This window comes from Phascolarctos cinereus, unplaced genomic scaffold, assembly GCF_003287225.1.
Source record: "Phascolarctos cinereus isolate Bilbo 61053 unplaced genomic scaffold, phaCin_HiC Scaffold_1;HRSCAF=81, whole genome shotgun sequence".
Classification (NCBI taxonomy): Eukaryota; Metazoa; Chordata; class Mammalia; order Diprotodontia; family Phascolarctidae; genus Phascolarctos; species Phascolarctos cinereus.
Window position 1 is genome coordinate 14,529,760 of NW_027555514.1, and position 24,858 is coordinate 14,554,617.

A 24,858-nucleotide genomic window follows, 5' to 3' on the forward strand; every position below is an offset into this window, starting at 1 on the left:
CCTCCATGTTCTCTCCCCTGGTGAGCACAGCAGTGGCCAGGGTCACTTATCATCTCTGTACAGATGATTCCCAAATCTCTCTATGTATGGCGGAATATGGAGAAATCTTAGTAGAGAATTCTAATTTGAGATTGCAAGAGACCCAGGACTTAAAGTCCTAAGACCTGACTTCATGTTCCAACTTTGGTATTTAGTAATTGTGGGTCCTTGGGCAAATTATGTAATCTTGCAGCAAATATGAAATTCTATATTTCCTCAAATATGATATTCTAATGAGATAAGGAGATAATAAATCTGAAAGCATTCTAAAGGAGTCAGCTACAAGGTGCCATGGATACAGAGCTGGGCCTAGAGTCAGGAAGGACCTGAGTTCAAATCCAGCCTCAGATTCTTACTAGCTGTGGGACCCTTGGCAAGTTTCTTAACCTCTTTCTCTCCAGTTTTCTTATCTATAAAAGGGGGATAATAATATCACCTACCTCCCAGGGTTGTTGTGAGGATCAAATGAGGTAACATTTGTAAAGTGCTTTGTAAACCTTAAGGTGGTATATCCCACTACACTGTGAGCTCCTTGAGAGCAGGGACTGACTTTTGCATTTCTCTGTATCCCCAACATAGTGCCTAGCACATGTTATGTATTTAATAAATATTTGTTGGCTGACTGATCTATAAAATATAAAGTCCTATACAAATGTTAATTAAAAACTGACAGCTGTTCTCTTAAGAATTATTACATCATACTCAAAAGTTCTTTAAAAAAAAGTGATTAAGTTCCTTCTCTCCCCTTTTTCCCATTATCTTCACATTTAACTTGGATAACCATAACAATAACACCCCAAACTGACATTTCTGTGTGAAGCACTTTCCATACCTTATCTTGCTGATTTCAAATTATTCCCATCAGGTAGGTATTCCAGTTATTCTGAAGCCCTCTTTATTGATGAGGACATTGAGACTCAGAGAGGTACGAGTATCTATCTAGACACTTGCCCTATTGAGGAGACATAGGGGCATGAGGCCATGGTGGCAAAAGCCAGGCTCTTGCCCTAGCCCTCCTCTTAGCAGGCTCCACATTCTCCTCTCTTCATCCTATCCTAACAGGGCTGATGGTGGAAAGCCCTTCTGAAACCCTTAACAGCACACATTCATATAGCTCTTTATTACTGTGGTGGTGATCATTCTCACTGAATAATTGAGTTTTAAAATATTTACATTACTCTCTAATAGCACTTCTCATATAACCCTATATATCAAAAGGAATAAAATGTTTCATTCTCTAGCAGTTCAATTATTCTAAATATTGACTATAAAGTTTAAGCCAAACCAAAAAGAGTTAGAATTTTCATTTTTGATATATTTTGGTTTTGAAAACTACATCAAAGTGTCCAACATAAAAGCATTAACATAGCACACTATTTCCAAATAACCATAGGCATTTTTATTAATATTTCAACCAATAAAAATTGCTGCAGTTAGCATTACCATTTGAAAAACTGTCACGAAATGGTTAAAGGAATTGTAATAGTTTCACAATTGAATCAAAGGGAAAACTGTAAATCTCTTAAATTCCTTGACTCAAATGACCGTTCTTGGCCAGCAATATAAATATCAATTCTAAAATGATATCAAATTAAATTTTTACGTAATCCTTTGGAAAGATTACAGGAAAATTGAACACCTAAAAAAAAGGTTTTTTAAGAGAGTGTGACGGATTCCAAATGAAAATCAACAATGTGAAAATTGGCTAAGCCTACTATTCAAATCATAGTTATATTAAATTCTCTTCTACTTACTTAACACTTGTCCCCAATGTAGGACAGGCCACAAAAACTGCCCCAGTTTCTCCACCCACCTTTCCACCTACCTATCTCAACTCAATTCAATCAGCAAGCATTTGTCAAATGGTTACTTTGTGCCAGGCACTGAACCCCTGCTATAGAAGCTCCCTTCAACAAATGAAATCACCACAAAGCTATCCTCAGATATCTTCAGCGTTGCCAAGAATCCAAGTTGGAAGGGATTGAGTCAGAAGGTTTGATCTAACATACAGGTGAAGCAGAAATGCCCTCTACAACCCCCCTCACAAGAAGTCCTACAAACTCCACTTAAAACCCTCCAGACATTGCCAACACACAACTTTCACTGAAGGTGCCCATCCTACTTTTGGACAGCTTTAATTATGAGAAACTTTTTCCTTATATTGAACTAAAACATGCTGCAGAATATTCTCTCAAACAAGGCAAAAAATATTTATCAAAAATCACTATTTTAGTACCTTAGTTAAAGGTTTAAATAGCCTAAAAGAGACAGCATTTGGAATCACATTTTTAAAAAACAAAAATTATTGTCCAAGACACACATAGATTCATGATAGAAAGCAAATTCACTGGGTTTGGTGCAAAAGGACTTGAGCTAAAAAATCCTTACTCTGCTATTTACTAACTCTGTAACCTGGGATCAGGCCCTTTGTAAAAGGAGGGTTGGACCAGATGATTTCTAAGACTTCTTCTAGCTCCAACCTGTCAGCCTACAAAATAACTGTGTTACAGCTGTCTGGGACAAGAGCTACATATGACAATATGCTCAAGGCTTTTGAACAATCAGCTTTTAAAAACTTCTCAACAGGGAAAACTTCTTAAGAAAGTGTTGAGAAAATACAGAAACTAAAAATAGAATCTAAAATATGAATGCATCATGGGAAAAAATGGAAACTTCATGACAGACTTGTAAAGGCCTCTTTAAAAGCAGGGAGGCAGAAAGTGGCCGGTGACATGGCACTTTCCCATGGACAACTGTCATACTCATCTACCACAACCCTATTGTTTGTTGCAGAAACATTCCCCCTAGTGAACCTGTCCTGTTGACACTCCCAGATGAGTTAACAGTGACTAAAACGATCACTGGGGCAAGGACAACATGAATTGCCAATGTAAAGCATGTGCCCAATACAAAATAGAAACAAGGATTAATAAACTCTCCGTAATATCTACCAACACTCAGCAAGAGACTTCTATGACTGCCAAGCACATGCCTGCAAGTTCATCTATAAATGTTTTCTTAATCCATTAATATACATGGACAACCAGAGTATATACTGATTTTGTAACTCTGGAGCATTTATATACATCAATTAAGCAAACTAAGCAACTTAGACCATTGTCTCACATAAAAAAAAAAATTAAGAAATAGAGTTTGTTGTGAATGTTTCCTTCCTGGGAAAAAAGAAGATATAAACAGGGGTGCCTGGTTCTTACTGTGCAAATTCACTCTCTATTTCCTTTTTCTGTCCTTTTAGGGGAGGGTTTTTTCAGCTATTAGAAAGCTTCTTGGGTTTCTGAGGAGGTACCTCGGTGAAGCTAATTATTTTTTTCTATATTTTTAAATTCGCACAGGAAAATATTTCTATATTTAGCTCATCTTTAAATCACAACCATCTTCACTTAACAGTACATCTGTTCAATCAATCAACAAGCATTTATTAAGCACTTACTAGGTACCAGACACTGGATTAAAAGAAAATCAAGAAACAGATCCTGCCAACAAGAAATTTACATTCTAATCCAGGAGAGGAGTGTATAAAAAACATATAAAGCACAAAAATAAAGTAAATAAAATCAAATATGTGCAAAGAGGTTAACCCCAAGGTCATCTGGGGGCCACCAAAAAGGGTGTGCAGAAGATGGTGCCTGAGCTAGAAAATGGGCCTCAATTTCCTTCTCTGTAGAATGAGAGATCTGTGAGGTCCCTGCTAGTTCTGGCTATGAAAGAGTCAAAAAAGAAACAGACACACATCAAAACCTCCACTTTGTTCTCCTTATGTCTTACAAAGGACAAGGATCTCAAATTGTGTAAGACTGTCACTTCAGTCTTGGTAATGTAAGTTGAAAAGAACTATTTTTCAATTTAAAAAATTTTATAGCATTTAAAATTTAATCTTTCCAAGTAAATACATGGAACAGGTAATGACACTGATTACCCAGAAGCTGGGAAGGAAGCTACCAAGAAGCCAGTTTGTTTCCTTTCAAACTAGCAATAATTACAGCACTGATTTTTAAATTAGTACTGTTAAACTATGTACAACACTAATTTGAATTTCAATTGTCAACCACAAGTAATGTTTGTTTATTTTGGTGAAAATGTAATAGCTTGAAACTGTCACTCCCCATCTTAAATTCAGTTTTCATGATATGAAAAAATATTTGTTTGTATGTAATATAAAAATCCAAATGTAATGAATTGAGATTTTATATTTTATATTAAGGAAGCTTTAAATCATTCATCAGAGTCATATAATTTCATGAATTGTTTTTAACAAAAGGTATAGTTTTTGCTTGACATAACCTTATAGAAAATGGTTTCTCCAGATAAAGGTTTCATTTTAGAAGGAAATCTATATTTCAGAGCAAGGTGTTTTAATTTTTAAAAATTTGTTATGTGATAAAATCAGAAAATGAGTAAAATGTAGTTTCATTTCTCAAAGCTAACTGAGGCAGATACTTGGAAGTCACTGGGAAGAGAAGGATCTTAGATTTAAAGATTGCAGTGACCTCGGTAATCTCTTTTGAAGAGACCTCCCAATCACCACAGTGATCAGCAGGGGGATCTAGTTCAATCCTCTCATTTTACTAGATGAGCAAAGAGAGGTAAAAACAGGTAAAGTATCTTTCCCTAGCTCCCCACCCCTACCCCCATTCCTCTGCTTCCAAATGCAGCCTTTTTTTCTACTCTAACATTGATTCTCAATTGAACATGTTAAATAAAAAGTGTGGAACATTTTCCCCACTTTGCATAAGGCTGATATCACTAACAAAAAACATTCATATTGTTTATTAGCTAAATAAAACTGAATTTTAAAAGTTTAGTTATAAATGTCATAGATATTTTTCTTCAGCACAAAATTATTTTAACAAAATAAACCTGTTTCAAAATATTATACAAATAAAATGTCTTAAAATAAAAATTAGAACATTTCATTCAAGCACAGTTCAAAATGCCTATTAAACTCCAAAGTAGAGATGTCTAGCAGGCAGTAGGTAACATGACTATAGCTCAGAAGAGATATTAGGACTAAAGATAAAGACTGGGGTGTCATCTGCAGAGAAATGATCACTGAACTCATGGAAGCTGATGAGAGAATGAGGAGGACCCTGAACAGAGCTCTGGTGTAGACCACCTCATACAGGGTGGTACATGGATGATGAACCAGAAAGGTAGATTGAGTAGTGGTCAGATCAGCAGGGTCACAAAACCCAGGAACAAGACAACACCCAGGAGGATAGGGCAGTCAGTGTTCACTAAAAAGAGGTAAAAACATAACCAGACTGGGAAAATAACACTGTTTTTAACAACTAAGAAATTCCTGGTAACAGCAGTTTGAAAGCAGTTTCAGTCCAAGAGGAGAGTTCAAAACCAGATTCCAAGGGGAAATAAGAGGGAGACGAGGAAAAAGTTTTCTTATTTTGGACCATGTCCTGTTTACTATAACAGCTGTTCCATCTTTACGACTTTTTTTCCCCAGGGAAAAAGACCTATTTGTACAAAAATATTTACAGCAGCTCTTCTTGTGGTAGCTAAGGATTGGAAATTGAGAGGATGCCATCAGTTGGGGAATGGCTGAACAAGTTGTGATATATGATTGTAATGAAATATTATTGTGCTATAAGAAATGACATGTCAGATGCTTTCAGAAAAACCTGGAAAGATTTACACGAACTGATGCATAGTGAAATGAACAGAACTAGGAGAACACTATACATAGTAACAGCAACATCGTTCAGTGAAGAAGTGTGAAAGGCTTAGCTACTCTCAGCAATACAAACATCCAAGACAATCGCCGAGGACTAATGATGAAGCATGCTATCTGCCTCCAGAGAAAGAACTGATACTGTCTGAACACAGACTGAACATGCTATTTCATTCTTTCTTTCTTTCATTCTTTTTAGTTGAGTCTTCTTGAACAAAATGACTAATATGGAGATGTTTCACATGACTCCACACGTATAACCTATATCAGACTGCTTACCATCTCAGGGAGAGGGGAACGAGAGATACAATTTGGAACTCAAAAAAATGTTAAAAAAACAGCCTTAACATGTAATTGGGGGGGAAATAAAATATCATACTTTTCAAAAGACTTTTTTTCCCCAACCCCTTTCCCATGCTACCTATCTTTGTACTCTCCTCTGCAGTAATTCTCTTCTTTGCTGCTGTTCAGTCGTTTCACTCATGTCCAACTCTTCATGACCCCACTTTTGGGTTTTCTTCACAGAAATACTGGAGCAGCTTGCCATTTCCTTCTCTAGCTCATTTTACAGCTGAGGAAACTGAGACAAACAGGGTTAAGTGACTTGCCCAGGGTCACAGAGCTAGTAAGAGTCTGAGGACAGATTTGAACTCAGGGTCTTCCTGATTCCAGGCCCAGCAGTCTACGCACTGCACCACCTAGCTGCCCCCTCCCCGAAATCTCTATTGTCTTTTAGCCACTTCTTCTATTGTGCCCTCTGTAATCCCTACATTATTGTTTTTAAAAAAGTCCTTCTTCTTCATCTCACTCACCTTCCATCTTCTGTTTTAACTTTAGAATGGTTTTCCTGTAAAGACTATACATCCCTTGTCACCATCTCCAATGCTGGCCACTTCTCTCATGACCCTCTAATTATAGCAAGAGCCTGCACACTTCCTTCCTCCTCATCACCACCTTCCAACAGTCCCTCTGCCATCATGTTTCAGCCACCTCTCTTTGTGTGGAATTAGTTTCATCCAATTATACTATGCTGTCTAGCTCCTTGTTGCTGTCATCTGTTAACTGCCAAGGCACTCTCTCTCTTTTCTCAATGGCCATGTAAACTAGTTCAGACTTCTTCTAAAACCCTGCCATTACATCTGGCAGCTTCCAGATACATTAGGACGACCCTTTGAACACCTTGGCCTTACAGTTTAGCAATCTCCTCGATTCCTATGACCTGTTTCCACTTGACTTCTGCCACCCACAGGGGAGGTCATGCCTTAGAAATCACCATCACTGCTAACTGCTGCCCCTCTAAGATCTATCATGAACACTGAAATTCTCTTCTCTGAATACCACCTTTATCTGGTTATGAGCTAGAAAGGACTTTATAGATCATCAAATCCTACCTCCTTCTCTCATATTACAGATACAGAAACAGAAGCACACATTGAAGTGACTTGCCTGAGGTCATACTGATAGAAGGGGGTAGAGGGGAGATTCAGGCCCAGGTCCTCCTGCACCATCCTCCTCCTGGCCTTTTACTTCCTTCACTACCTCACTGTTTGGGAACCTTCTCTTTGCTATTATTACGGCCTCCCATCTTCCTTGTTCTCCTTTTCCATCCCTCTCACTTTTTTCCCTTTATAGTCTTGAGTCTATAAGCTTGACAGTTAAACAAGGGATGAAGTCTTGAAGCCTTTGGCCCCTTCTCTTTCCCACTATTTCTGCCCTGATCATCTTTAACAGTCGCCTTCATCATTGAATGGCCTTCTTCTTTCTGGAGCCACAAATGTTGTTGGAAGAAGTCAAAAAATAGTGTTATCGAAGTGCAGCTAAGCCCTCACCACTCCACAGCCCTGCTTTTATTCACCTCTTATTGACACATGCCCTTGAATCCCTCTCTTGCCATCTCTCCCAAGGGATGATCCAGAGCCCCCTCACTAAGCAAGCTGCTTAAAGGAATACCTGCTAAAAGGAATCCCATCACCAGGCTCCCCTTTTCCACTGACGGAATTTACTAATTCAGGGCACTCCCACTCCACACTTCCCCAAATGAAAATCACAATTGCTAGGTCTGTTGATATGGTCTGAGGTTGGCTCTTAAAAATCTGCTCACACTAGGAGATTAGTGATCTACTTCTTTTGCTTCCTCATCCATGTTCAAGAGTGATGGAAGGATCAGGCAACAGAGCTTAGGTCAGTGGCCTGTAGTCTGATTTTTAACCCAAGTCCAGTATTTTTTCAAACTCTAGGCTAAGAATCTATACTAATTTCACTGGTTGGCTTAGTTCTCTTGAAACACAAGTCTGAACAACAACAACTAAGAAAAAAAATTAAATTCACTCTGCTCTAAGAACTACAAGATATGATTTCCAAAATGGTGGAAAGGGTTTATTTCAGATGAGCAGACATTTTTCTTTGAAGGGAACTGGTTCTCAGATATTAATTTAGAGAGATCTAACAGGCACAGTGGACCTTTCCACGACCAGTCTAATATTTAATGATGGTATTTGTATAAAACAGAACATTCATTTTCACCTGTTCCCCTACCTTCTCTTTAAAATCCATCATTTTGTCAAAAGACATGAAACACAGCTGGCTGGTACTCTTGGCTATGGAAACACACAATCTTGGAGCTAGAAGGAACTTCACACTTCATCAAGGTCAGTTCCTGCATTGCACAAGTTACAAATGAAGTCCATTTAGATAAAGGCACGGATGAGTCATTAACAACAGAACTTGAACCAGGCAGGTTTTCTGACTCCTAGGCTAGTGCCATTTCTTCTAAGACATACTGCCTCCAACACTACTTTTTTTAAAAGTTCCCTTTTTGCCTTCACCCAGAATTTAACTGAAGACAGATTAAGCTCATTTTAAAAGATGAAAATAAAATATCTGAAGTTACTAAAGCATTCACAACTTAACAACCAGAAGCTAACAATTCTATTTTCCAATCTGCTTTGAAATTTCCACAAAAAATGAATATAATATATTTTTAAGCAATTAAAATTGTTTAGCACCAACATATTCATGTATTCCTGCTCCAGTTTTTTAAGTACTCAAGTTTCTTGGTTAAACTCCTGAAACTGCAGAACAAGTAACACTGCAAGTTATTTCTAGAAATGCTTATCATTGACTATAATACTAAGAGGGGAAAATGCCCCACATAGAAAAAGCTTTTCTTTTTTTTCTTTCGACTGCCATTTTAACTGACATGATAGCTTTACAGAAGGAAAGTGACAGGGGCAACCTTTCATTTTTCTGCCACTCAGACGGTAAGGACAATTCTCAGTGTTTCAGTCGCTTTCTGCCAGTAAAAAATGCTCTTTAAATACAGTAGTTTGCATCGTAATTGTTTACCAGATCATAGGAATTAGAGCTAGAAGGAAGCTTTAATATCATCCAGTCCAACCCCATCAATTTTCAGGTAAAAAAAAAAGTGACATAGTGCTTTGCCTGAGGTCACTCAACAAGTAAGTGGGAGAGCTGGCATTTAAACCGTGCTGCTCCATGACAAAGTTCATTGTTCTTTCAACTTCTTTGTCAACTTCAGTTTCCTCTCTTTTACTATTTGAAAGCCTAAGAAATTTGCTCTGATTTCCCCTTTCTCTAAGTCTTTCCTACCTGTCCCCTCCCTACCGGGGGGGGGGGGGAGACTTGTTCCCAGCAAGTCAGAAATCTTTCCTACAATTCCCCTGAAAATATCAACAATTGGGGTACCTACGTCAATGCTGGAGAGTCAATTCCAATATTCCCTGATCAATGAGAACTAGAGCTGGTTTGGGTCTCCTTTGAAAAGCTCATCCACACAGTACTGCAGAAGAGATCCACCTGGTTAATGATTGCATGGCAAAGAGGGAAAGAATGACACATGGGAAGTCAGAAGGCCTTAGGTGAACCCTTCTGGCCAGGAGACGAGGGAGAAGGAACCAGAAAAACAGACAAAACCTTCTAGACAATACTGGCCTTACTAATCATTAGTACAAGTTTTTCCATCAGAGCAGCGAGTTCTCTCCTAAAATTTCTTCACTGCTCCTTCAATATTTTCCTACGATCCAATACCAATTTCTATTTTTAAAGGAATTTTTTTAATGGAAGACCTTAGTCCTGACCCATTCTAGTGTGCATGTATATGTATGTGTATTTTTTAACATCTGTGTACTACTCAGCCAACTCATGGAGTTGTGGATAAATCCATTCCATGTCATTAGCACTCAAACATCAACAACAATAGTGATAATAAATGCTCATTTATATTTTAAAACCATATTAAAATAACTAAATTATTAGACTGATATCAGATTGTAATAAAGCACTCCTCAAGACTTCCTGCCTTGCCTAATGGTCCAAAATTCCACGATCAATATTTTATGAGGTGAATCATTCATTTGTGGTGCTGCCCAATTCAATAACAGGTCTAAGCTGTTGACATCTTACCAGGGAACATAAACATAAATTTGATCTACTCTTACAGCAAGAAACTCAAAGTGACAGCATGGACAACAGCAACAAACTAGGATAAATGGGAATGTGCCCAGCTTCAGGCTAGACTGTCATTTTAATTAAAAAATTACCTTTTCTCTAAAAGCAAAAGCTCCCAAGACCAAGTGTACATGCACCTCTCTGCAAAGTCCAATGGAAACGCTGGGCTGGATTCTCAAAGCTCTAAAAGATTCTGTGTACCAAGCTGGTTGTCTGGAACTCAGACTCGAATTCAGACTCAAGCGTTCTAGAGAAATAATGCTATGGTGTTTAGGTTCCCAAACCAGCCCACCAAGTCTATCTAACTCAAAGTACATACATGCACAGCTGCTCAGCTGGATACGGAAATACATTTCACTCAATAGAAAAACAGGAGGGAAAAGGCAGAAAGGGGAATTAGAAGAAAGGCAGATTAAGGAAGGGATTAATCCCAAGCAAAACAACCTCTAAAAACGTACAAAAATATTTATAGACTTTTTTGAAGTGATAAAGAATAAGAATCTGAGGGGTTCCCCATAAATTGAAGAATAGCTAAAAAATTATGATATATAAATTGATAGAATACTACTGTGCTAGAAGAAATGATGAAGGGGATAGTTTCAGAAAAATATGAGAAGATTCGTATGAACTGATACAAAGTGAAGTAAGTAGAATCAGAATATTTACACAATGACAAAAACATGGTAGAAACAAACAACTTTGAAAGAATTAGAGATTCTGATAAGCATAATGACCAACCATAATTCCAAAGGACTAATCACCAAACATGCTGCCCACCTCCTGAGAGAGAGGTGAAGTACTCAGAGTGCAAAATGAGGCATGGAGGGGAGGTGGGAGGGGAGGCCAATGTGGGTATTTGTTTTGCTCATAATAGAGATTTTGTTTTTCTTTCATTTTTAATTTGGACAGCATTGAAGGAAGAAGAAAAGACGGACTTTTACTGATTAAAAAAAATACAAAAATTTTTAAAAGAAAAATAATGAGTTCAGTTTGGGACATACTGCATTTAAAATACCTACAGGACATCCTGTTCAAGATGTCCAATAGGCAATTGGAAATATAAGTCTAGAGATCAGGAGAGAGGTCCTCTAGTGTTAAATAAGTAGGTCTGAAAATCATATGCATAGAGATGATAAGTAAATATATAGCAGTTGATGAGATCACCAAGTGAAATAGTATAGAGGGAGAAGAGGGCCCAGGACAGAGCCTTGGAAGACACCCACATTTAGCAGGCACAAACTAGACAAAGATTCAGGAAAGGGCACTGAGGACTGGTCAGAGAGGTGAAGAGGCAAGCGTGAGCAGTGTCGTGAAAATCTAGGGAGTAGAGGAAATCAAGAAGAGGGTACTCAGCAGTGTCAGCGACTGCAGAGAGGTCAACAGGGATGAAGACTGAGAAAAGGGCATTATATTTGGCAACTAAGAGATCAATGGTGACTCTAGAGAGAAAAGTTTCAGTTAAGTGATGAAGTTGGGAGCCAGACTACAGAATTAAGAGAATGAGAGGAAAACAAGTAGGAGTGCTGATTATAGACGGCCATCTCAAGGAATTCAGCTACAAAAGAGAAGAGAGATATAGGGTGATAGCTACTTAGAATAGAAGGCTCCAATGAGGGTATTTTTAAGGATGGCAGAGATACAGGCATATTTGCTGGCAAAGGGAAGCAGCCAATAGGCAGAGAGCAGTTGAAGATTAGTGAAAAAGCAGGGACGATAAAAGAGATAAACTGCCCAAGGAGACAGGATGAAATGGGATTACATGTACATGCAGAGAGGTTTGCCTTGGCCAGGAGATGGGGTAAAAGAGACATCATGGGGGAAAGCATCCTAGTAATGTGAAATGAGGATGAGGAGGAGAGGAGAGGAGCTCTCTGCAAATACAGAGATATAGGTTCAAAGACGTCTGCAGTGTTGTAGAAAGTGTTCACATAATACCCCCCCAAAAAAAAAAAACAGAAAAAGATTTCCCTCTTTCCAAGGTTCTCAGTTTTCTATTCACTATAATGCGCACCAATTTCACTAAGTCTTAGAATACTACAAAGTTTTCTTTCTTTATTACAAAGTAATGTGAAACAGATTGGTCTTTTGACCAAAACTGGAAAAAGAAAGGCGCTGAAAACCCCATTATATTCCAGATAATGGTATGCAACATTATTCGTCCCCGGGTTACACTCCTGACTCTCGCAGGACTTTCTCTCCCATGCCATAGAAAGCTCTTGACTCTGGAAGCTCAGCCTACCTCTGGCCTAACCTTCCACACTGGAAGTGCTCTGAAGCCCCACGGCCTCTCCTTCAGAGTGGCCACTTCCGCCCAGAACCTCTATTTCAAGGAGGAGGCCCAGGTCAACCCAATCTCCCTCCACTCCTAGCTGCACTCCTAACTCTCTGGACTTTCTTTACCATGCCTCAAGCCTGGCACCTTTATCTTCTGCTCTGGCCTCTCAAATTTTAGCTTCCTCTCACGCATTTTTGCTCCCCATTAGAATGTAATCTCCTTGAGGACATGGGCCGTCTTTCTTTCTGCTTGTGTTGGATTCCCAGCGGTTTGACAGTTCCTAGCACATGCTTGTTAACTGGCAAGTCTAGATCAATTTTAGGAAACTATATAATACTTTCAATGATCCCATGCTTCCACAATTACAAAAGCTCATCTTGCTAACACTGATATTCTTCCACTGCGGTAATATGGCTACAAATCATGGAACACTACTAGCCTCAGACACATTAAAATGAGGAATAATCCAAAGGGCAACAGATTCACAGCAGGAGGTCACTACTAATGATAGCGTGTACTCAAGAGGAATAAAAGACCATTAATGAGGAGGATATGTATGGCATGAGATCACATAGTAAGACTGAGATTTGAGAAATGGACAATTAGAATGCCTACACTCCTAAAGATATTAAAAGAATAAGAGGAAAGCATCGAACACATAATGCGTCCCAGGATTTGTGGGAAAACATGGAGGAGACAGGATGGATTGGGATTCCTTTTACATATAGAACATGAGATGGGAATATAATGATTGGTGAAGAAAGAACCCATGAAGTTATGGCTTCACCAAAGTACCCTTGTAACACATCTTAGCTAAAACCATGACTGGCAAGGAACTGAGAAGGGCAAAAACAAAAGCTGCCAATTCTTAGGGGTCAGGAGCACTTACATGGCACTGGTCATCTGAAGGTTCAGGGGTGAGAGATATGAGGGCAGAGCGAAGTCTAAAAGAGAAGCTAGGAAATTCCCCCTGAAAGGGGTACCAGGACTAGGTACCAGGGACTCAGCCAGTCCAGGAGGTTTTCTTATAGGTATTCAATGAATTGGGCTGAAATTACTGACATCTAGCTTATGAAGCAAAGCATTTTGGTGAGAGGAAAGGCTTTGATATGGGAACAGATCTGGGTGATATTCCACAGTAAATAATTAAACTTGGTTTAATGACAAGAACAGACATGCAAGACAACCAGGAAAACAACATGACTAGAGGGTGAATTTTCTTGGCCACCGTCCATTATACTAACAGGGATCATAGCGTTCCTAAGATTATACACTAGCAATCAGTTACCAAATGTACATTAAGGGCCTATTTCTCACGTATTCTCCCTGCCCCTTTATGCACACACAAACACACAGAGAGACCTGCGTGTACATACTCCTCACACAAATGTTCACTTTATCTACTCTGAAATATCAACATGCTGTTAACAGAGTCTCCTCCAGGGCTTCAAGCGTATGAGCAGAAAACGCTTTCTCGTACCCAGGCTGCAGCGAAGGATCCAATGGAACAGCCAGCCCGCTCCCACCAGGAGCCAAGGCAAAGAGAGGGAAGAGCGCTTCAAAGCCACCCACACCGATGGAGCTGCTGCCTCTGGCCCTTTCTCTGACTCGCTTCTATTTCCCATAGGCTACACTGGCACAATTCTCAGCAGGTGGTTGTCTGTATCATTCCCCCAAACCTCTAAGTCCAAAGAAGCTGGCAGCTCCTCTTTCTGAGCTAAAGGTACTTCAGTCCCACACCAAAAACCATGAGAGGGAAAGCCCGACTATAAATTCCACCTGTCAGTTATTTGACAGGTTATTGACCTTTTACTCATTCCTTCACAAACATGCTAGCATACACAACTATTCTCTATTCAGATACAAAAGGCTTCAACAAGGAATCACAAGTGGCAATTCTCAGTACCAGTTTGGGACAAAGGAAGAAAGAAATATTAGGAGATTTAGACTCCAATTAAGGTTTCCACAAGGGTGAGTCATTCTTCTTCCAAAAAAGTTGAATCTTAAAGGACTCAGATGCTCAAACAACACTGTCACACCCACATCTTGTAAAAAAAAATAGAAAGTTAGTGTATGGTAGTGGGGATGGGGGAAGGAAGATCATTATACAAGTAAATCTAGCAAATGGCTTAACACTACTATGACCGCCAATCTATGAGTACTTTTAAAATGCATTCAAGAAGGGGAGGAAAGAAGAAGGGAGACTTAGGAAAGGTTCCATACAGGAAGCAGCACCTGAGCTAAACCCTGAAAAAAGGTCGGGATTGTCAGAAAAAAGTAATGAGGGAGTACATTCTAAGCAAGGAACAAAGACAGCATGTGCAGCCGTCTACAGTCAGGGAAAAGTGGACATAGACTACCCAGACATTTCATGCACACAGATGAAAGACACTGTGAATCTTGGAAATGCATGAGCAATCCAGTTCGACTAGAACACAGAGTTGATGAAGTAGAGAAATATGAAATCAGGCTGAAAAGACAGGCACAAAGGATCAGAGATGAAGAGTTAGAAGGGGATCATCTAGAACAATGCCCCCCCATTTTACATGTAAGGGAATTGAGACTAACAGTCATTTAAGTGACTAGCCCAAGGGTCAGGACTTGAATTCTAATCCTCCGGCTTTAAACTGAGTACTTCGCCTATAACATGCTGGTAGGTGAAATCCACCTTGTAAAGGGCCTTAAAGGAGTCTATACCTTATGCTAGAAGCAATGGGGAACGATTGAGAATTGTAAGCAGGGGTGTACCATGATTGAAGATGTGGGCAGCTTTGTATGTGGGAGATAAATTGGAAAAGGGTGTGACCAGAAGCAGGGAGACCAATTAGGAGGCTATTAGAGTGGTCCAGCCAAAAACTGGGATGAGCCAGACCTAAGAGGGCAGTTTTTTGAGAGAGGGGAATTTGTGTAACAAATGTTTTAGAGGAAGAATCTATATAACTCAGTACTTGATTGAGGGAATGGGAAAAGCCAAGGATCATTCTGAGATTACAGATGGCTGGAAAGATAGTGGTTCCTTCAGGAGAAACGAGGAACTTTGGAGGAGGAGCAGGTTTAGGAGTGAAGATATCATGGCTTGCGTTTTTTGAAATAATGAGTTTGAGATGCTTACAAGGCCTCCCATGAGAAGCTGTACAGCAGGCAGTGTACCTGCAGAACTGGAATTCAGGAAGCGAAATTAGGGCTGAATATAGAACTGGAGATCGCATTCACAGAAATGGAAACAGATGAAGTCACTGAGAGGAGAGAATGAAATGGGGGTAAGGGGAGCAGGACACAACCTTAGGGAACACTAAGATATGGATAATGCTCTAATAAAGGAGACTGAGAAAGAGCAGTCAGATACATGCGAAGAGAAACAGGAGAATACAGTGATATGAAGTCCAAGAGAGAAGAGAGCATTGAGGAGGAATGGCAGTCAACAAGAAGACAAGTAGGAGGAGGGCTATGCAAACAGTGCCAGAAACTTCAGAGACAAGTGACCAGAAGGCAGGGCCAAGAAATCAAAGTAAGATTTATCAAAGCGGAAACACTGAATAAAGCAATTACGGATGAGCAGAGGGAGGTTGGGAGGGGTAGAGAATAATGAGTAAGGAAAGTAGTCTAGGGGAAAAGCATAAGCAGAAATAAAGAAATGGAAACATTCGCAACATATTTAGGGAGAAATGAGTAGTAGGCCAGGCTAACTAAAGCACAGAGAATAGGCAAAGGAATAGTGGGAGGGAAGACAGGAAAAGTAAGTTGAGGCTATCACACAGGAAATCCCAAATGCCAGGCAGAGTCGTCCAGATTTCATTTTGCAGGCAATGGGAAACCACAGAAGGTTTCGAACCAGACTAACTGACCTAAAATGAAGGTCTGATCACGGCAGTCTCACAGCAATGTATAGTATAAACGGCAATGTAAGAGGCTGGACAAGTAACTCACTGGGAGACTAGTTAGGAGGTTCTCATCTAGGCAAGCCTAACAATGGTCGAACTAAATGTATGGCTGGGGGAAAAGAAACTGATTTACAAGAAACAATGCAGAAAAACAAAACAAAACCAAACAACATTTGATAATATCTTACTGAACTGTTGACGGAGATATGTGCCAAAGGAGGGTGTACTCAAATACAGAAAACGATCTGTTAAAGATAACATCATTTCCAGCTAATCTGGGGAAAGCCGATTTGATTTAGTAAAAAGTCCAAATTAGAGAACAATGATGAAAGGAATGCATTCATTATTTTCAAGAATTTAAAGCAATTTTAAAAGAGCTTGTAAAATAATTTTACATTGAAAGCTCTGTTTTCTGTCCTAAATTTATTCTGAATATCTTCTTTTAAGATTTTTATTTCTCTTTTGAATATTTCTGATGTTTCTTCCTATTGCTCCATGATTTATGGGGTTGTCCACAGAATTCTCTTTCATCAAATAATATTAGTTCTTTTTCCTTTATATCACAATAGTTGTTCAATGTGCTTTGGGGTCTTTTTAAGTTCTAATTTGGAAGGAAGGAGGAAGGAAGGAGGAAGAAAGGGAGGGAAGGAGGGAGGAAATAAACGTTTATTAAACACCTACTATGTGTCAGGTACTGTGCTAAGTACTTTACAAATATCTCATTGGATCTTCACAACAACCCTGTGAAGCAGGTGTTACTATGATATCCATTTTACAATTGAGGAAACTGAGGCAAATAGCATTTTAATTGACTTGCCAGTGTCACACAGCTAGTAATTGTTAGAAGCTGGATTTGAATTCCGGTTTTCCTTACTTCAGGCCCAGAACTCTATCTATTGTGACCCAGCTTAGGACAGTCTCCACCGGTTTATTTGCTTGTAGGATGTGTTTATATTCAGACACTCTCTCTCTCTCTTGAATTCCTAGTATTACAACTTTTCTCTTACATTCCCTGACATTTTGGCCTTCGGGAATCCTCACTCTTCAATCCCTCGAGCTTCAATTCCCCTAAGTCTGGGCTGCTGCTGCTGTGTTGGGGAATACGGAGATCGGCTAGGACAGGTCTCTGCCCTGAGTAACCACCAGAGGAAGAGGGCTGGTCCCACCTGGGTTTTCAGTTCCCTTTGCCTCAGACTCGGTTTTCTGTTGTCTTCTAACCTATAGCTCTGAGTACCATGAGCAGCAAACCTTCTGTCTGACCCAAATTTTTTATCCCACTTTTCCTCTTTCCACCAAATGGTAGGGTAGAAGCACTATCTAGCAATCTCTCAAAGGGCTTGGGGAAAGTGGTGTGGCCAGAACCTCTGCTGGGGGGCATCTCCACAACCAGACCCTAAGTCACAAACGCACAGGCTTGCTTGTATTCACTGCAGTACCCTGGGCGAATCAGCTGGGGCCGGGAACTTTATTTATAAAAGTTTTCTGGTGTTAATTCACACAGCTCTTACCCTGGTGCTGGTGGAAGTGATGCTACAGAGCAGAGTTCTGTCTTCTTCTCTTGTGGATTTAGCTGTAATTGTTCTACATGTGACACATAATTGCTCGCTTTTGAGATTGGAGCAGTTTGTAGAAAGCTAGTACTCAGCCATCAAGCTGGCCATAGGCTCTGTGTTATCTTTAAAGAAACTGTTCATACAGCCCCTGGCTCAGGTCCTTTGTGAATTCCACAGAGATAGCAACAGTATGGTGACAACTTCTCTGATCTTCAGTCTCCTCAACTGTAAAACTGGGATGATGCTGTGAGGAAAACACTTTGTAAAATGCAAAGTGCACATAGAGTTATTATCCCAATCGTTGTTGTTCAATAGTTTTCAGTCGTATCTGACTCTTCGTGACCCTATTTGGGGTTTTCTTGACAGAGACACTGGAATGGTTTGCCATTTCCTTCTCCAGCTCATTTTACAGATGAGGAAACTGAGGCAAACAGGGTCACATAGCTAGTAAGTGTCTGAGGCTGGATTTGAACTCAGGAAGAAAAGTTTTCTTGACTTCAGGCCTACACTCTATCCACTGTGCCACCTAGCTGCCCAATTCCTGTTTATCAGAGTACAGATTAACTGGAACTTATCCTACTACCTATTTATTAATTCATTATATCGCACAATCTGCTCTTGGCTTTAAATCAACTTTTGCCTTCCTCCTTCTTGGCCAGGGAGTGGGCAGGAAGAACCACTCATTCATAACATTGTGCCTGCTGGCAGACCTCTTACAGCTGGCTTTAAAACTCCTTCTTAAAAACCCCTTAGATCATAGAAGGCTCACTATCTGCTGACCAAAATTCCCAGCTAATGCTTGGGAGGCTATGCTAGTACCTGAGATAAGTTTTACTTGGACTTTTCTTTCGCTATCCTCCTAGTCTTGTGCAGTGTGGTCCAGGAAATGTGCAATAACAACAACTAACCTGTGGAAATGGAACCATCTTACATAGGAAGGGGAAGGTGCTGGTTTAGTACCTTTGAGTTTGGAGAGACTGGACTTGAAATCCCACTTCTGCTGCTTATTAACTAGATGACCCCCCAAATTCCCTTGTACTTCTTTTGTAAACACTTCTATATGTATATATAGAAGTACGTGTGTGTATATATGTCCCCTCAACAGAATACAAGCTCCCTGAGGGCCGAGATTGTTTTATTGTTCTCTTCGGCTTGCCTTTAGCATTGCGGCACATAGAAGGCACTTCAGTGCTTCCTGATTGATACCATGTGTAGCAATGTTTCACACCAGGGAAATATGCTCTGGGTTCTATATTTCTCAGTACCATCATCACATCCTTACCTCAATTAAAACGAGATCAGCGTCTCCCCCTTCCCTTATGCTCCCAACCTCAAAGCTGTAACTAGGAGAGGTAAACAGGGCTTTGCACCAAGGTACCAACATGGAATGGGACTGGGGGGAGGAACCGTATTTCCTCATTCAGGTGCCTTGCCTGATGGCCTTTCCCCCAGCCCTAGCTAGTACATAGAACAGTCACCATCCTGAAGGTTCCCTTCTGTAGCACCCTTCTCACAGACCTTACCCCATAAGGTAAGGACTGAACTACCCTCTCCTTGCTCAATTTCACCCACAGTTGAACTGTCCTCTGCATTTCAGTCAATTCAACAAAAATCTGTGCAAGAAAAATGGGAAGTGCACTATGGAGAAAGGCGGCAAGAGACAAGAAAGATAATTTAAGTAAAGAAAGAACACTAACCAATGAGGTTGGGGTAGACGGGGCATCACAAAAAGCTTCCTATTGGAGATGGCACCTGAAATGAGCCTTAAAGGAAACCAGGAGATCTAGAAGTGAGGTTGTAACACTGTGCTGTCATCTGTATTTCAGATAAAACTCAGACTCAGGCTATCTGAGCACTTCATCACAGGAGCTGAGCAGGCTTTCAACCACTAGTCTGTTGGCAATGGGAAACAACTGAAGGCTTCCAAGCAAGTCGATCTTCCTGAAGCAAAGGTCTGATCATACATGTCAGGGTGGTGGCACCATGGAGATGGGATGAGAAGAGTCTGTCTACCTGAAGGTAAGGAGACTTAATGAAGCTGGAGTTCCTGTTAACAAAGCCAATGCTGAGGCTGAGAAAGCCAGCCACAGTCATGAGGATGAAAAAAGAAGTAATCCCAAGGGTTTTCTCTCCCTTTCCTTCCATTTCCTCCACTAGTCCTGACAATACAAACACTGGGGTTTTGCCTTTTGGGTTAAGTCAGAGTGGGAGCCTGGTTGGAAGGCAGACAACTCACAAAGGAGAGGAGAGAAAAAGAGAAGAGTAGAGAGAAGAGAGAGAGAAATCTAAAGCAATAGCAAGGAGGAAATGAAAACTCCTGTGACCACTGGCCATTTAAACCAAGAAGTCAGGTCATGCCTACATGCCAGTTTTCAAAATAATGAGACTACAAAAGAAACACTTTATGGAAAGACCCTGTTCTCCAGATTTCTGGTCCAATAGCCTTTCCACTCTAACCCACAGGCTCCATGACAGTCCTAGCGATACAAGTGTTGAGATAACACTGCATCTGTACTGACCCAACAATAAACCCCAAAGGTCAGCTTTTTATAAGCCCCTGCTATGTGTATCAGTCGTCTCTTCACTAAAATAAACAAACAAATGAAAAACTCCGGGTATTTAAGCTTTTCAATGATTTGTTTTCCAGATAAACAAGAACAAGGCATAAATCATTCTCATCTAATCAGTATTAAAACAGATGAGGACCTATACCAGCCAATGTGTAACAAATCCCAACTAGATTCTCATAAACAATTCCTACAGTTGGCAAGACAGAATCAGTGCATCCTCCAGTCAAAATGGCAAAGCAAAGAGGAACAGAACAGCCCACTTCCCACACAGATTCAAGAAAAGATAGAATGAAAAAGGGCCAGACTGAATAATGATTAAGACACAACAGTAAGTACCTTCAACTAGCCCAAGTGGGCAACAGGGGCTGCCTAGAAGCTTTTGCGTACTAACAAGAGGGCCCAGTCACAGGAACCAGGCAAGCACAGCCCTTGGAGGCCGTCCAGTTCCAACCAGGAAGCTCCAGGGAAGTTAAGTACTCCCAGAGATCTGGGCCTAGGTGGGGGGGATGTAAGCCCCCAAAGCTGCCAAGCTCCGCAGTTCCCAGCTAGAGGGCAGTAATCAGCCCCCCCACACTAAAGGCTCTGAAAGTCTACAGTAAACTGACAGGAGTTACCTCCAATGGTCCAGAAGAAGTCCTTGATCTCTACCTTTAGGATCTGGGTGAGCCTGGGACCTACCAGCACTCACCTGCAGAAAGTAGGGCCAGAGGTAGAAATCCCAGACAGTACACCTGGGCAACAGAAATGGGACTGCCGTCCCATCCAAGTATACAGAAGCAGTTTGCCCTGGCCAAAAAAAAAAAAAAAAGGGCCAATTCAGGTAGGAAAGCTAGAAATAGGAATGAACAGAAGACATTAAATTTTATGGATTCAGAGACATTCAGGACATAAGGATAGTGTAAAAGAATAACTCCACTGTGATTTTGGGCAGAACCTCAAATAAAAGTATAATTTGGCTACCAGGTCTATTAGATTTCCTTAAAGAATTAAAATGAGAAGTAAAAAGAACATGTAAATTAAATGAGAACACTACAGGAAAGAATTGGAAGGACAATAAACAATTTAGTACAGAAGACAACTGTCACTGTCAAAAAAAGCCCAACTAAACACTAAGACAGAAGTGTTGAATATCAAAGAAGAGATTAACATAATTGAAGGCAAAAAACATCATTGAATTAATACATGGAGCTGATTTTTTTTTTGAGGAAAAACAGCTATTAAAACATAAAGACAATCTGATTTTTTAAAAGGGAGAGGAAAACCAAATTGCCACTAAGAAAAAAAATGAAAAGAATTCACCACAAAGATTGAATGAAGAAAATTATCAGGAATTACTTTACTCAATTATATGCCAACAAAATGGATAACTTAGATAAAATAGATAATCAGATTTACAAGACCAAGAAATAAAAAAATTTAATAACTCAATTTCATAAAAAGAAATTGAGTAAATAATAAATGAATTCGCAAAGAAAAAAGCTCCAGAACCAGATCGTTTACAAGTGAATTCTACCAAATATTAGAGTACAATTAACTCCAATGTTAGCAAAAATAGGGAAAGATGAGACACATTTTTTTGGGTGAGGTAATTGAAGATGAAGCATTTTTAAACTATATGACACAAATATGGTCTTGATACCTAAATCCAGGGAGAGACAAAGAGGAGAAAGAAAACTATAGTCCAATATCCGCAAAGCATATTAAAGCAGAAAGATCAAGTAAATTACTAGCACAGAGGTTACAATAACATAGTAAAAAGATAATTATGCTATAACCAGGTTGCGTTTACGCCGGTAATAAAAAATCATTTCAAAATAAGAAAAACTATAAACGTAATGAACATATGAATAACAATAACAATCAAATTCTTTTATCAATATAATCAACAGATGCTGAAAAAAGGTTTTTCTGTTTTCAAAAAAATTACAAAGCATAGAGAATAAACGGACCTTTCCTTAATAGACAGTACCTATCTAAAACCTAGACTCAACATCATATGTTAATGGAGAAAGTCTAGAGGCCCTTCCAACACTGAAATAAAGCAAAGATGTCCATTATCATTCCTGTGATTTGACATAGTGTGAGTAATGCTAGTTATTGCAATAAGACAAGAAAAAGACATTGCAGGAATGAGCATGGTCAAAGAGAAAACAAAACTATCACTTTCTGCAGATGCCTTTTTTAGAGGACCCCACAAAGACTGGCCTCACTACCCCAAGCTTCCTACATCACAGTTGCTGGTCTCTAATCCCTGATATGACTTGACAATTCATCACAATTTAGCTTAGAGACCCTTCTGCTACTGCCCAAGTTACCCATAACCGTAGGCCTCAGCAAGTGGGCACTTAACACTGAACTTAAGCATACCAAGTTTATGATATTAGTGGTCTAGAAGTTGGGTAGGTTTGCTCCCTATGAGATGCCAAGGCAAAGCAGGCTCTGAAGTTTGTTTAAAAAATGAACTTAGCCAGGACAAGGGGAAGAGAGAGGAGTTCAGCAGTGTTCTAGGTGCCATGAGGAAAGCTGCTGCCAAAAAAAGGACTAACTTCCACTACCACAAAAGAGAACTGACAACGGGGGGGGGGGGGGCCTCCTTCCACTCTGCCCAGAATGCCACTCTGAAGGGGCATCTGAACCATGAAGCCAAAGAACACAGCTGTCTAACTGATAATGGAAACCAGCCCTTTAATAATCACTAGGCTGAGCATATTGATCCTGGCCCACCTACCCATCAGCCTCAAAGAGCTCTGGTTGTGTATGGGCCTGTGCACTGGAGATCACACTGCCAAAGGTGAAGTTTCTTTTGAAATGGCTTTCAGAGTAAGCCAAGTATATATGGAGGACAAGCCTTGTCCTGGAGGCAATCAATACCTGAAGCATTCTGAAAGGCCCTCCATAACACCCTCCAAAAGAAGGCTTCCAACAGACAAAGCAGGAAATTCTGGAGTATGCTATTAGACAAACTACTTGATTAAGGTTATTAGCCAAGACCTGACCTACAATGAGTCAACCCTGATTAATCAATTCCTGGAAGGCCTGGATAATACCCTCTGGGGCACCTGCCTGAGTCAAGGCCTCTATCACTTGCCTGGGCTGATCCAACAATGTCTTCTACCCAAAGATCATTTCTCTGCGTGTCCAGGCTTATTCAATTCCCTCATCCTATGGCCAACCTACTGTCCTCACTGACCCTCACTAACAAGGGGAACTAACTGTAGTTGACCCTCCCCTTTCCTCAAGAATGGGTTCATCAATCATGTGATACAAAAAATGTAGTACTGACTAATGCGCTAACTGACTCGCAAGGTGGCACGAGGGACAGCAAAGGAGAAACTCGTGAGGGCAGGACATTCACTCTAATGATCTGGGGCGTGATGATGAAGTTGTGTTAAAAATCCATTCTAGTAGTGTTCAGCAATACTAGCTGCCTGAGGATGCTGTAGGAGATTGAAAATTCAGTCACTGTGATGGTGATGAACTCAACCATGACCCTTCTTCACCTCAGAATGCACGCCCTGATCAGAAACCATGGTGCAGTGCTGCTCATAAAGAAAAGGCAAATCTTCTGTAACATCTCTGACAGGAGCTGCTGCAATAGTTAGACTTACCTGGCAGAGCAATCCTATACCCTGAACAGACATTAACCAAAGTCAGGACAAAACTCTCACAAACAAGCATTTATGTGGCACTTTAAGGTTTACGAAACACTTTCCATATGTCATCTCATTTGATCTTCAACATAACCCCATGAGGCGGGTGCTGTGATGATCCCCACTTCACAGATGAGGAGACACAGAAGAGACATTAAGTGACTTGCCCGGGATCACACAGCTAAAGTCTGAGGAGGGATCATCCCAAATCTTCCTGACTCCAAGCCCAATAGTCTATCCACCGTGCCACGTAGCGACCCTGAGATGGAAGAAGAGGACCACTCAAAAACAGGTCAAGAACCAAGCAGGCCCCACCCCACTGACCTTTCAAAAGCAGACGTTCTACTGGGCATGAGGAATGTAGCTGAGCACTGTCCTTAGACAAGGCTGCCATCATAACAGAACCTCAGGCCTCCCATGTCCAGAATGGGAACAGAGCCAGCACGTCATCTCTCCTGTTTTTCTGAGAATGTTAATCTCGTCAGGTTAGTGTAATGTCTGATGGACACTAACATGCCCGATAAACAACGGACCACATGAAGTGTCATCAGCAAAATCCCTTCTTTGTCCTGATCCCAAAGTGGACAAACAGCTCATGATCGCCCAGGTCTGTGCTCTCCAGGCTCTGAATTCTGCCAGGCTCACAAGCTAGGCATGACCCTCGACACCTCCTCTCTCACCCCACAAATGCAGCCAGTTGCCAAGTCCTGTTGATTCAA

At 40.4% G+C, this 24,858-nt stretch overlaps 1 protein-coding gene across 9 annotated transcripts in view; it reads right to left on the reverse strand.

The window, feature by feature from the left end:
• The window catches only part of HYCC1 (hyccin PI4KA lipid kinase complex subunit 1), a 109,446-nt gene that overhangs the window by 70,045 nt on the left and 14,543 nt on the right, over positions 1-24,858 (reverse strand). The window contains exons 1-2 of one of the 9 annotated variants that reach the window (XM_020993416.2): positions 8,279-8,389; positions 6,165-6,323 (exon numbers count right to left, since the gene is read on the reverse strand). The exons of 7 other annotated variants lie outside the window; for them this stretch is intronic. The gene's annotated coding sequence lies outside the window, so the exon portion shown is untranslated. Of the gene's footprint in view, positions 1-6,164; positions 6,324-8,278; positions 8,390-24,858 lie in introns of those variants that run through there. One more of the 9 variants, XM_020993419.2, reaches the window with a different exon arrangement.